General features: G+C 44.5%; 1 protein-coding gene across 1 annotated transcript in view; it reads left to right on the forward strand.

The window, feature by feature from the left end:
- The first annotated feature begins 6,654 nt into the window (after positions 1-6,654).
- SPSB4 (splA/ryanodine receptor domain and SOCS box containing 4) overlaps positions 6,655-12,669 on the forward strand; it is an 84,526-nt gene continuing 78,511 nt past the window's right edge. The window contains exon 1 of the mRNA XM_065672696.1: positions 6,655-7,101. The gene's annotated coding sequence lies outside the window, so the exon portion shown is untranslated. The remainder of the gene's footprint in view (positions 7,102-12,669) is intronic.

A 12,669-nucleotide genomic window follows, 5' to 3' on the forward strand; every position in this document is an offset into this window, starting at 1 on the left:
CCCTTGACAAACAATTAAACCAGACTGGTGTCTCTACTGCAGCTCACGCTGTTTTCCTTCACAGAGGTTGTATCTCTCTTGTGAGCCCTGTGCATTGTCCCGGGTAGGGCAGGTAATCCTTTAGGGAAAATGTTAACAGAGAACCTGCACATACTGTAACTTGTTACAGGAAAGTGGCCCTTTCGGTGTGACAGTCTCATAACGACAGTGATACATTTTCACTTCACAACACAGGATGTCCCAGGACTTGTACCAGCAGATAACTAAGGACTGGAACTGCTTTCTTGAATAAGCTGGTGCACACATATTGTGAGCTCCTCACCATCTGTCCTTGCTGGAGCTGACGACTGCCATCTGAGGGCTGCCTCCCTGATGCTTAATGCTCTGATTAGATGCTTGTGGCACCCTCAAACCCCCTCCTTCCCCAACAGAAACTCTAAGACAATTGTCTTTGTACTGCACACACTTCCATATCCCCGTGGTGCTTTTGTGCGTACACCCTTATGAACAGCCTTTTGTGTGTCCAGACCCCAGATGGTTGCCTGCAGTCATAGCCTTTAGAGGAAGAATCATATTCAAATTGTCTAATGGATAATAAACTGTACTGACTTTGCTGCTGATGTGAATAGATGTTTTCAAGTTGAGGAAACAAAAGATCTCCTTGGGTAAATTGCAGGAGATATGTATCATTGTACATCTTGAAGAGGGGGGACAAGCTGAATAAATGACAACTATGTATTGGGTTTGCTGAGGAAACAAGTACAAGCTGAAGATTTAAACCCAGAAAATGCAGCAGAATTAGAGTATCTCTTAAATCCTGTTGTTGAGATTATTATAGCTAAGCAGCTAGCAGGCACTTTTTGTATGTTCTGAATTCACATGGGCCATATTTAATACCTGGAATACTTAGCAGTTTAATTTTACTAAAGCAAAATGCTTTCAAGAAGAAGACTTTCCAGTTGCTAGAGCATTCCCAGGAATTTGCAATGGCTAGAACTTAAAACCTTTGAGACTCTCTCCCCTCCCCTCGGCCCTTCACATCAGGAAACAGAAACGTGCTACATCCTGAGAGTTTCAGAGGGAGTTTCCTGCACTTTCAGATGCTGGTAACCAGCAAAAAGAGAGGCTTAAGTGGTATCTTTAAGTATTCCAGGGCTGGGAAAACAGAGTTGTGGGATTTTTGTTTATGGGGTTTTTTTTGATTGTTTTAACATGATGAAAGATGTATTAATATAAATTTTTCCTATGAAACAGTACAACTCTTATTCCTTGTATATTATATACATATATATGTATGTACATATTTATATATATATATATATATATATAAAAGCTTATAAACCTAAGGTGAATTTCTAGAATATGCTGAGCAATGGCAGTAGTGTATTTTTATAGGGAGAATGTGAATAAATCCATCTTTGATCCAGTTTCCATAAGTTATGGAAAACACAGGATTTTTCTGCCAGAAGGTGGCAGAATGCAGGGTAAACTCTTGCCTTTTCCAAAAGAAGGATCTTTTTTGGGCCTATCTCTTCGTTTATCTGCTAGTTATATTTTGAAATCCTACAGAAATTATCCACTAAGTATTTTAGGAAAGCAGTTTGAAACCAAAATCAGTCTGTTTCTTAAAAATCTTTCTGGGCACTGCGTATAAAGGATCCATTATTACTTGTATTTCCAGAAATACGTCATTGGGAAATCTGGGTGACTGATCTACCCACATTAGCCCCTAACGACAGGATTTGAAGAAACAGCTAATGTGCTACGGTTTTGCACACTCTAGCTGCCTGTGATCCAAAGTATGCATCTTGTGGCTTTCCATAAGTCATTGTTTTGGGCTGTTGTATCTGCATTAAAAGATAGGAGAGAAAGATCATCACAGTCACTTCTTGCTAACTATAAAGTCAAAACTTTTCCCATGGTGGGCTGTGCAGACCTATTCTCTCACTTGAGTAGCTCAATGGCCAAGTACTAGTGGTATCAAAAGCATCAGTTAGTATCTTATCTGAGTTTCCTTCATGTGCAGTAACTGATGTAACAGAATGCATATACAGTGACCTAAGTACCTTGAGGGGTGTTGGATCAGTTATGATTCAGTCCAAATCAAACTAAGATGATACTGATGAAGAGATTTAAGTGAGCCAATGAGGATCCATTTGCACCCCATACTCATTAGTATCACTTCCCTTTCCCAAAACAAGCTCATCATGGACTGCAGAATACTAACTTGGTTTGAGGTGTTCCTGTGACAACCATCATCCCAGACTCTGTACTCATCTTTTCCTACTGAAAATTTTGTGTTTGATTTCTTCTCTGAAATGGACCCTCCTATAGTTGCATTTGATTGCTATAATGGGGAAGTGCTATGTAGTAATACCACTTGAAAATTAAAGCATGTGCAATATATGATTACATTCATTGTTACATTTCAAAGCTGAGACCACAATGTCAGTCTTGTGATGGGAATTAGTTGCCAGTCAGGTTTTGATGGGGTTTGTGGCATTGTAATGACTTGAAAGGGTCTAATGTAGTTTCAAAGCAAGTTCTAAGAAAACCCCTCTTTGTACTGGACTGCAGCAGACAGTGGAGATACAGGCTTTTGGGCTTCTCAAACAGGAACTACCTCCTCAGAGATCATTCTCCGACAGAGGTTTTTTTGAATTCAACTGCTGGAATTTGACCTTTAGGTTGTGCAGAACCCAAAATAATTAAGGAAAATGAATTTTGGATTGTTTTCAGTACTGTAATAACTATTGTCACTGGTTATCAGTTGATTCTGTTCTGTCCCCTGAGATGTCTATACTTTGTGTACTGCTGGCACAGGGCAAGTACTCACTACTGTGTTTAAAAGAACCCCTTCACTAAAAACCTTGATGTGCCTTTTTTCTGTGCTGGTAGAAACTTATGCGTGTCTATGTACAACTAAATTTTGCATGGAGGAGACCTGAATATCAGCTTCACAGAGCAATCAGTTGCTTCAGAAAGTCCTTGAGACCATGAGTTCTGATGAACATAATACATGAGCAAAATGGAAGGGGTCTTGAGCTGCTTTTAAGAGTACTGTGTGTGTGTATAGTCGGATTTTGGTTTTTTTCCTTATCTGATGTGTTTGGGGAAGGGACTTGACTATGTTCTGGGATATGAAGTATATAGTAAGCTTTGGAAATACATGGGTAGTTCTGCTTTTGGATAGGTGGACTTTTGACATTTTAAAAGAAGATACTTTTTCAGTGTTGTTTCTGAATGTCATCCTTATTTCTCAAACAGGGCATGCAGAATCTTTATCCTCTGTTTAGAATCTCTGAACTAATTAAACATTTATGCAAGTGCTGATTTCCTAACTTCTGTGAGTTTTCCTCATTATGGTTGCAGGAGGATGTACTCTAAGAAGGTAAATTCTAACTTCTACCTAGAGGCCTATGGGAGCAGATCTCGGTCTCAGCAGCGATTTCTCAATTCATTAAGAGATGCAGATGCATGAATCCTAGTGTCCTGGTTAATTGTTTTGGTAGACTCCAAGTGGCAGTGGTTAAGTCTGAATTCACTGTTATAGGAGTACGTGGCTGGGTCAGAATGAAAACACCTATGTAGAGAAGCTCTGTCACCAGACAGTGCTTTGAATGGTTGGAGGAAGGTGTATACTTCTGTATTTCTCTGGAGCCAGCATTCATAGAAGCAGCTTTGGGACTGGAATACTCTTAAGATTTAAACATCCTGTGTAGGAATTTTGTGAGCTTTAGAGAACTAGAGCTTAAGGTCATGTATTTTCATGTGGGTATCTAAAATGCATGAAAACAAAGATTTTTCATCATAATTCTTGTCTTTGGTTCCTGTCTGAGAATGATCACTGTAGCATTGCTGTACCTAAGAGGGCTGTTAGGAGTAATACGGGTTGCTTAAGCACCGTAAATGGAAAAATACAATGCAATGAAACATAGTACTTTACAATCCATAAATCTCAGTTATGTATTTGTGGTATCTTGTGGACTTCACGGTGGGCTTTATTGATACTGTCCATTCTGCTGATAACGTTTTTTTTGGACCTCACTCAACTCTCCCCTCTTGCCACCCCGAGTATAGCAATGCCCAGAAACCAGGCAGGTGAAATAATAGTGAATTGGTTTGTTATTTAGAAGGACTGCAGGATCAGGACCTTTCAGTTCTTACGGCATGTGTGTAGGAAATGTTTCATGATTACTTTTGAGTTGAGGGTGGATGAAGTTTCAGATTTGGTAAGCATGGAACTAACCTCGAAGGTGAGTGTGTTTAGGAAAAACAAATTTGGGCAATTAATTCTTTTTGTTCTGTTTGCCAGGCTCTGGTGCCAAGATACAACTTCAAACTATGACTGTCATGTGTGATGCATGTAGAAAGCAGATTATTGCCTCATCTCTCTTGATCTAAGCTTTCTTTTTCGTCATCTTCTTTTCTTAACTGCACTTAATCTTTCAGGGGCAGCAGTGGGCAGCTTTTCCTCTCCCTTTTTGCCCAGTGATTGCAAGCAGATAAGAGAGGCAGGGATTTCTAACCTGCCCTGGTGTTTCCCAGTCATGCAGAGAAATGTATGTTATTCTTAAGACTTCCTTTCTGCCTGTAATTTTTATTCCATGAGGTAAATCAAACCAGTGGAAGACCGGGAGAATGAGATCAGCTCAAAAGAATCGGCTGCATCTATGCCATGTTTGAAGTCTGGTTTAAGATTGTGTTAATATTTAAAATGTGATAGTTTCCTATTCTTTTAATGAGCCCTGTAGAGAGGTGTATATATATTCTCATCTTTATACAAATAGCATGTTCTAACCCTCATTAATCAAAATGACACTTTCTACACCCTCAAGTGTTTTCACATTTGCACATGAAGCGTACTCCCAAAACTCTGTGCTGCCTGATTGATCTCTGCATTGTTCAGTTTTCAGATCTACATGTCTAAAGCTGGCTGAAAAGACACAAAAGTTGACTTCTGATGTGATTTCTTTAATCTTCTCTTGTAGCATTAGTATTACAAACCATGTAGAAAGTCTTTCCAAATTTGCTTTTTGCATCAAGCTTGGCACAGGCACGTAGGACCACATCCCGTCTTACATTGGGAAACATTCTGCCTAGTGCCAGAAAAAGTGTTAGGAGGCACTGCTTTGGGAAAGTGTGGAAGGGAAGTAAGCCTGCTAAAAACTGAGGAAAAGAAACCAAAACATCCTTCGTGGCACAGGCTTGCCCCACGTACTCTGTGCAGACATTGCTTGTTCTAGGGCTTCTCTCCCAGACGAGTGCTGTGGAGCAGATACTAGGTAGTGCTCACATCCAGGAGGAGCATTTAAGTTCAGTAACTTGTCTGCTAGTGAAATGCACAGACACAGACAGCTACTCATGTCAAGGCTTCCACGTGTATATATAAACCAAAGACCGCCTGAGGGAATGGGGAGCAATAGAAAGCCTTTGCTAGGCTAGAAGAACAGTGGAGCATATAGAAAACTCGCATTCATCCTTTGTTTCATATTTTACTGTACTTCTACCAGTTATCCCAAAGGTTAGGGGGGATATGCAGGGCCTGGAGAGAAACTTGAGTGTAGTGCTTTTCTCTAATGTATTTTGGTAGGGTTCTGCAGTGCCTGACCCCTGGAGCCACCTCTAGGTCCTCACAGAAGGGGGGCTGCCATTACCTGACACTTTTTCTGCTCTCAGGCATGAAACACACTGCTGGGTTTACTGCGGCTTGTAATGAGGATTTCTTGACTGGAAGCTCTCAAAGGATTTGCAGAATTTCCTCTCCATTTTTCTGTGGGTATTTCTCTTGCCCAGCTCATTTTTTTGCTAAAAGCCTGTCTTAAGATTTTGGTAAAAGAAAACAGAAATAAACATCACCATGAAAGAGCAGGGAGGGGGAAGTCTTGCCCTCTCCATCCCCAAAAGTGGAAAGCATAGGTAAAACAGTATTTTTTTTTGAGGAAAAATACTTAGTAATGTAAGTTCTTCACCTTTGTAAATTTTGATTGTCTCGTCACCTTTACAGACTGCTCTGAAGTCTCTGAGAGAGGTTAATCTGGTTTTTGGGGTGTGAAGTGCAGCATCTGACATTTCTTGTCTTGAGCACTGTGTGTGTGTGAGAGGAAAAACCCAACATCTCTGTAACCCTATGCTGGTGTTCCTGGTGGTGGTGGATTTAGAGCCAGAGATTATTCAGATTAGGAAACGCCAGTTTTCGGGTTGGTATTTACTGATGTTAAGGAGCAGCGATGGAAGTGCTCGCCTTTGGCTGTTTTGTACCCTGCACTGGTTCGACAGGACTTGCCTTGCTTGTAGATCACTCGCTGCTCACCTAAAAGTGTGGGTTTGGCATGCAAAAGTGTAATTAGAGCTTCACCTGCATGTATATGAGCCAGAGAGAGCCGATGATGCAGTCTCCCCTACTCTATCTCCACCAGCCCCAGGCATCTACGTGCCTTGTGTCTCTGGCCGGGCCGAGCGCCCGTCTGGTGGCCGTCCCTTCCCGGCGATGCCCGGCACCCCGCCGTGCCGAGCACCTCACCCGGTCCCCTCGCACGAAGGCCGGCGGGGCGGCGGCCGCAGGGGCCGGGCCGGGGCAGGGCGGGCGGGGTATGTGTGTGTATGTGTGAATGGGGAAGGGGCGTCGCCATGTACAGTTAATGCCGCGGTCATTGGATTAGTAACCCGCGGCGATGAGATCAGCGGGATCGGCTTTCGCGAAGGGGGCACGGCGCTGCCCGCGCTCCCCACTGCGCCGGCCCTCGCATGAGGCGGCGGCGGCGGGCGGCCCGCAGGCAGGACGCGCACACAAAGCCCGCCACAGGCCGCCGCACCGGGCACCGGGCGGGGCTCCCGGGCGGCCCGGCCCAGCCGAGCCCCGCAGCCGCCCTGGTGCCGGGCCGCAGCCCCCCGGCTCCCCACGCACCCTGCGGCGGCGGCTGGGAAGCGGCGGCGGGAATCGGGCTTAATCCCAGGGAGAGCAGCGTGTGGAGGGACGCGCCCGCAAGTCACGGCGACCGGGGTCTTGGAGTTTGTTTACTTGGGATCCGCGTCTCTTCCCCTGGATTCCCCGTCTGCTGGCGTAACGGATCGATAGAGGGGCTTCCATGGGGGTTTATGGTAAGTTTGCGGGGGGTGGGTTCTGCTGCCGGTGGGAGCGGTGCGTTTTGTTGCGCTGCGAGGCGAGTTCGGTGGGTTCTTTTTCTTCAAACAGTGCCGTTTTTCAAGCTGCTGTTTAAAAGAAATGCGCTTCTGAACCGTTTGCTCTTTTGTGATGAAATGTTTTTACGTTAGAAATTAGTTTCCTGAGCTATTTTAAGAGGTTTATTTCTATATGTTAGGTAGCTAGAGGCTTACGTTTGTTATAAACGGAGTTTATTTGACTTTGGGCTGGTGAAAGCAAAGCCCTTTGCCTGTCCGTTGCCACAAGCTAATATTTTACAGTGATTTCTTGGTGCCTTTTCAGGCAGTAAAAGCCAGAGCTCAGTTCAGCTGTTTAGACGGGTCTGAAATACTAAACTATCTTCTCAGCAAGGATAACACGCAGGCTGAACCTCTGTCAAGTCAGGCTTGGATTTGTATGCGAGACTTGGGTTTCAACAAAGAAAGGTATTGACCGAATTTGCCCTCACGTTACTTGGGAAAGCTCCCAGGCAGGCAGCTGGGTTCGCTGTCGTTGGTCGGGAGCTGTTGGTGGAGCGAGGGCTGGGAGCTGGATGCTGCCCTCACAGGCCCCTTTACTCCTGACCAGGGCTTCGGTGTAAGGGCAATGACGGGAGTCGATGTGGCAGCGTCCATGCTGGCAGCAAGGGGTTCTTATTTCTTTGTGTCTAGGACTCAGTGTAGACTGCAACAGGGGGGAAAGTGTCCTATTTAGAGAGATGGCCAGCTACTACTTCAGCCTCTACAGCCCTTCGGTGCTTAAGTCAGACCTGATATGTTCTCAGTGCTCTGTTTGCCTTCTGGTGACAGAAGCAATCCCCGATAAGGTATCTCCACGTTACGAAAGAGCTTGTCCTCCAGGGAAAAAACAACCCCAAAGAGTTACTCTCAATGCCTGTGGCTGAAACTGGCTAGGCTCGTGCAGCATATCTCAGACGATGCTACATTTTTAATGCTGTTTCTGTAACTATAGTAGCCCGCCAGAGATGTGAATATCGAATTGCTGTTAGATTATTTGGTGCTGCAGACAGAGCAATGCCAGATGCCGCATGTTCTCTTAACAACAAGCGGAAGTCTTATAACTGGCCTTTGTAATGGGAGTCTGGTTTTCTTGGTAGCTAATGTCTTGCTGCTGACTCTGGATGTCCTTGGATGACCGTCCTGTGCCTCAGCGTCCCTGCCAGGGCTGGAAGGAGACCTGGTACTTGCCTGCATCACAGGGATGATAAAACTTCACAGCTCTGTGCCTCGTTGAGGCCCTCATGTGGGTGTTGCTTTGGAAGCACGTACTCGTGCTGTTAGGCTCGAAGAGCCCTGTGTTCATTCACACTGACACTGTCATACCAACAGGCTCTCTAGACCTGTGTTTGTGTTTGCAAATGTCACTTCAGCCAGTTTTGAAGCACCAGGCTTCCTGTTCAGCAGCCTCGGGGGCAGTGCCACCTTTCTGCAGCGAGTTTTTCAGAACTGTGAGGGTTTTGTTTTATTCTGTTTTTCATAGAAGCATGAACCTCCCCAGTGAAATACTAATCGAGTATCTTGCTTATCGAAAGAATCAGAACTTCTGATGTTTGGTTTGAGCAAATCAGAGTCACCTTTATGACTTTGTGCATTTGTGCAGCTTAGGAATTTCTGAATGATAGGCCATCTCTCCTACAACTGCACAAGCAGCAGCTCATTAACTTGTCAGGCTTCATTGTTGCTGTGTAAACTTTTGTAATGGATTTTCGATGTACCAAGAAAAAGTGAGCAAGCTATTTTTGTCTCATTTTCCTTCACACTAGCTGGCTCTCTTTTGTCTATAAGTAACTGTCCTTTTTTTATGGGCAACGAAAATAATTTTCGCAGTGACACTCGATGCCATGTCACAGGACTGTGTGATGGTTACTATGAGTTGGATTTTGTTTAGCTGAGAGAGCTGGAGACACTTACTTTGAGGAGCTGTTTTGCCTACACAGTTGAGGCATAGTGGTAGTAACTGAGGAGGAAAGCAGAGTATAGTTTTCTAAGATGTTAATTGTTACAAAGTTATTTGCAACATCACATTAGATACTCAGCTGTCTCATCTCATAATTCTTCTTGGCCAAAGAAGAAGAGGGGTGGATTCCTTTACCAGGTTCAAGTTCCGTAAGCCATGCTGCATTTTAGCTGTCTCCTCTCTTTAGTCTATTTGGCTGCTCACTACTGCTGCACCAGCACCCTTTACACCATTCTTTTTGTGCTGGGGTGGTATCACTTCAGTGCAAGTCTGGGGCTTTCAGAGTCTTCCAGGCATGGTAAATCCCACCTTGAATAATGGTAACACAGAGCAGCCTTGATACCATTTCCTCCCTTGGTTGGTGAGGATAAATGCACTCTTCTTCTTAATAGTACATATGCATACAGGAAATAGATGTATTTTCTCTAAAGCAGGTTTCCCAGGAGAGAGTTTTGACATAAATGTTGCTGGACTTCGTAAACCGTGGCTGAAGGGCAGGTCAAGACTGATGGTAGAGAGGAGTAGAGGCTGATATCACGGGGTGCTTACCTTCCTGATGCCATTCAGGAAGCAAACCTGGCTTATGGCATGAGCGGTGAAGGCTTCCATGCTGGCAAAACTCTGTTTAGAAGGTCGCAGCTAACTTAGTGTATTGTCTTGCGGGTTAATACAGTACATGTGCAGCTTGAGGCTAGTGGAGATGTAGGCTATGCATGTCCTGGGGACATTTATTAAGCCAGTATAGATCCATTTTCTGAGGTAAAGGCAATGCTTAAGGCTGTCCATGGAACAGTTAACTGATTTTTTTGCAGCCAAGACTCAATGTAAGGTTGTTATGTATAGCTAAATACTTGCTAAGAATTCTGGAAGTTAATGTTTGTTGGGCCTACTGTTTGAAAGCAGACATGTGCAGTAGATTTTAACTTGCCAGACCTGATAGCTACCTTCCCACACATATTTTTCATGGGATTGTGTACATGCTATTGAGTCTGTGCATGCTACGTACATGCATCACTCCCTGCAGCACACACGTGCTTCAGGGATGGCTTTAAGGTGTCTTTGACATGCAGTTTAGGCAGCTGAGAGCTCTTGTTAGCTGAGGTGCGGTTGTGCTGCCAGATAAGATGTTAATGCATCAATGTGCTTCCTGGAAGAGTTGTTTATGTCTTCAGACTTCTTTAGCTTGTACTCAATTTGTGCTCAGGTTGCTTATGGGGGTTGGTTGGTTTGGGTATTTTGCTTATTTGCTTTGAAGAGGTGTGTGTGGAGCACTACACAGTTGGTAGACCATATCCCACAAGTATACCAGAGTGTGTAATATATACACCAGTATACCATACTCCAAAAGGGCTGAATCCAGAGTTTACTGATAATGAACAATCAACTGTTGTCCTTTGAGAGAGCTGTTATTTTACACTGCCCAAGCTACTGTTGCTCAAAGACAGCTGTGTACTCGACCTGTGCTCTCTCTGCGGTGAAATTATTTGAAATGGCGGGTACCATCTGAATCCACTTTAAGGTGATGTCTAGTATGATGTCAGGAATTGCCTCAGCTGCTTGTACTGCTTTATAGTCCCCAGTCCTTTAGATTGAATGGCAATCAAATTGAGTTTGTTTGGGGTTCTTTTGTGTGCTTGGAAAACTGACAGTATAATCCGTAACGTTGACCACTTACCAAGGAAAAATCCTTTCCCTGAATAAATCTAATTTCAGAGCAAAGCTTGAAGAACACTGTGCCCTGGTAGCCTTGGTGGCAGCATGGAAAAAAGCATCAAAGAGAAGAGCAAGAAAATGTGCCTTATGTTTTGGGAGCAGTGCTGCATAAGGGAGAGCAGTGCTTATGGGGTGCTGTGACTTTGAGCTGAGAACTGCAGTTGCAAGTCGACTGTCCATGTTTGATTAAAACCCAATGGCTATATTTTGGCTACCTGTGCTCTACTAAAGTCTGGGCCTGTCCATCAGGAGTGCTGGGTAGAGCTCACTACTTTCCTTCATTTTCCACCAAAAATGGAGTAGTGACAGGTACTAGCTTATTTAAATTTATGTGTGTGTGTTTATATTGTTTTAGAATCATAGAATAGTTAGGGTTGGAAAGGACCTTAAGATCATCTAGTTCTAAAACCCCTGCCATGGGCAGGGACACCTCACACTAAACGATCTCACCCAAAGCTACGTCCAGCCTGGCCTTGAACACTGCCAGGGATGGAGCACTCACAACCTCCCTGGGCAACCCATTCCAGTGCCTCACCACCCTAACAGGAAAGAATTTCCTCCTTATATCCAATCTAAACTTCCCCTGTTTAAGTTTTAACCCATTACCCCTTGTCCTGTCACTACAGTCCCTGATGAAGAGTCCCTCCCCAGCATCCCTATAGGCCCCCTTCAGGTACTGGAAGGCTGCTATGAGGTCTCCACGCAGCCTTCTCTTCTCCAGGCTGAACAGCCCCAACTTCCTCAGCCTGTCTTCATACGGGAGGTGCTCCAGTCCCCTGATCATCCTCGTGGCCCTCCTCTGGACTTGTTCCAGCAGTTCCATGTCCTTTTTATGTTGAGGACACCAGAACTGCACACAATACTCCAGGTGAGGTCTCACAAGAGCAGAGTAGAGAGGCAGGATCACCTCCTTCGACCTGTTGGTCATGCCCCTTTTGATGCAGCCCAGGATACAGTTGGCTTTCTGGGCTGCGAGCACACACTGAAGCTGGCTCATGTTTATTTTCTTATCGACCAGCACCCCCAAGTCCTTCTCTGCAGGGCTGCTCTGAATCTCTTCTTTGCCCAGTCTGTAGCTGTGCCTGGGATTGCTCTGATCCGGGTGTAGAACCTTGTTTTGGGTGGTGTCTTTCTTACGTTGGTACTGTCTTTGCTCAAAGGCCAATGCAGTGTGGCCCCTCATTTGTGTAGCAGTTGAAATGCAGAAATTAAACAGAATTCAGTGTGTTTTGGTCATAGCAAAAACACATAGGAGGGAGAGTTTATATCTTACTCTTTAACTTAGTGAGAGGTGAGGTGCCTAGGCGGAACATGGGTTCGGAGCTGTGACCTAAATCTATCCATACTGTCATCACTTGAACTAGGACCAAGGCTGAGCAGCATTTTGTGTATTTATTTTTGCTTCTCTGTGCTTATTTAGTGTACCTGTGGGTTGAACATCACGGGGTAATCCTGCTCCTGACTGTCGTCAGATGACGAGTTTTATTGTATTGCACTGCAGAGCAGTGACTTAGCAACTTTATCTTTGAGGATTTGTCAGAGGCTGAAGTGACAAGTCAGCTTTAGGGTGCGACACAAAGCGCAGCGGTGTATGAAATCCAGTCCACCTTTGAGCTGATTGCAAACTGATTCTTTCAGAGACATAGATGAGACTCTCCAGTTGAGTTTGCTTTCTCCATTTAAATACATGCATTTTCAAAAGCTTATTCTGCTACTGCTTTATTTTAGGCTGGTTTGTCCCTTTATGTGTTAACAATTCCCAAAGACGATCTTACAAAGGGATTTTGAGAGGGAGGAAAAGGTTGCCTGTTTTTGCACTCTTGTCAGAAGAATGA

Source organism: Lathamus discolor, chromosome 3, assembly GCF_037157495.1.
Source record: "Lathamus discolor isolate bLatDis1 chromosome 3, bLatDis1.hap1, whole genome shotgun sequence".
Lineage (NCBI taxonomy): Eukaryota > Metazoa > Chordata > Aves > Psittaciformes > Psittacidae > Lathamus > Lathamus discolor.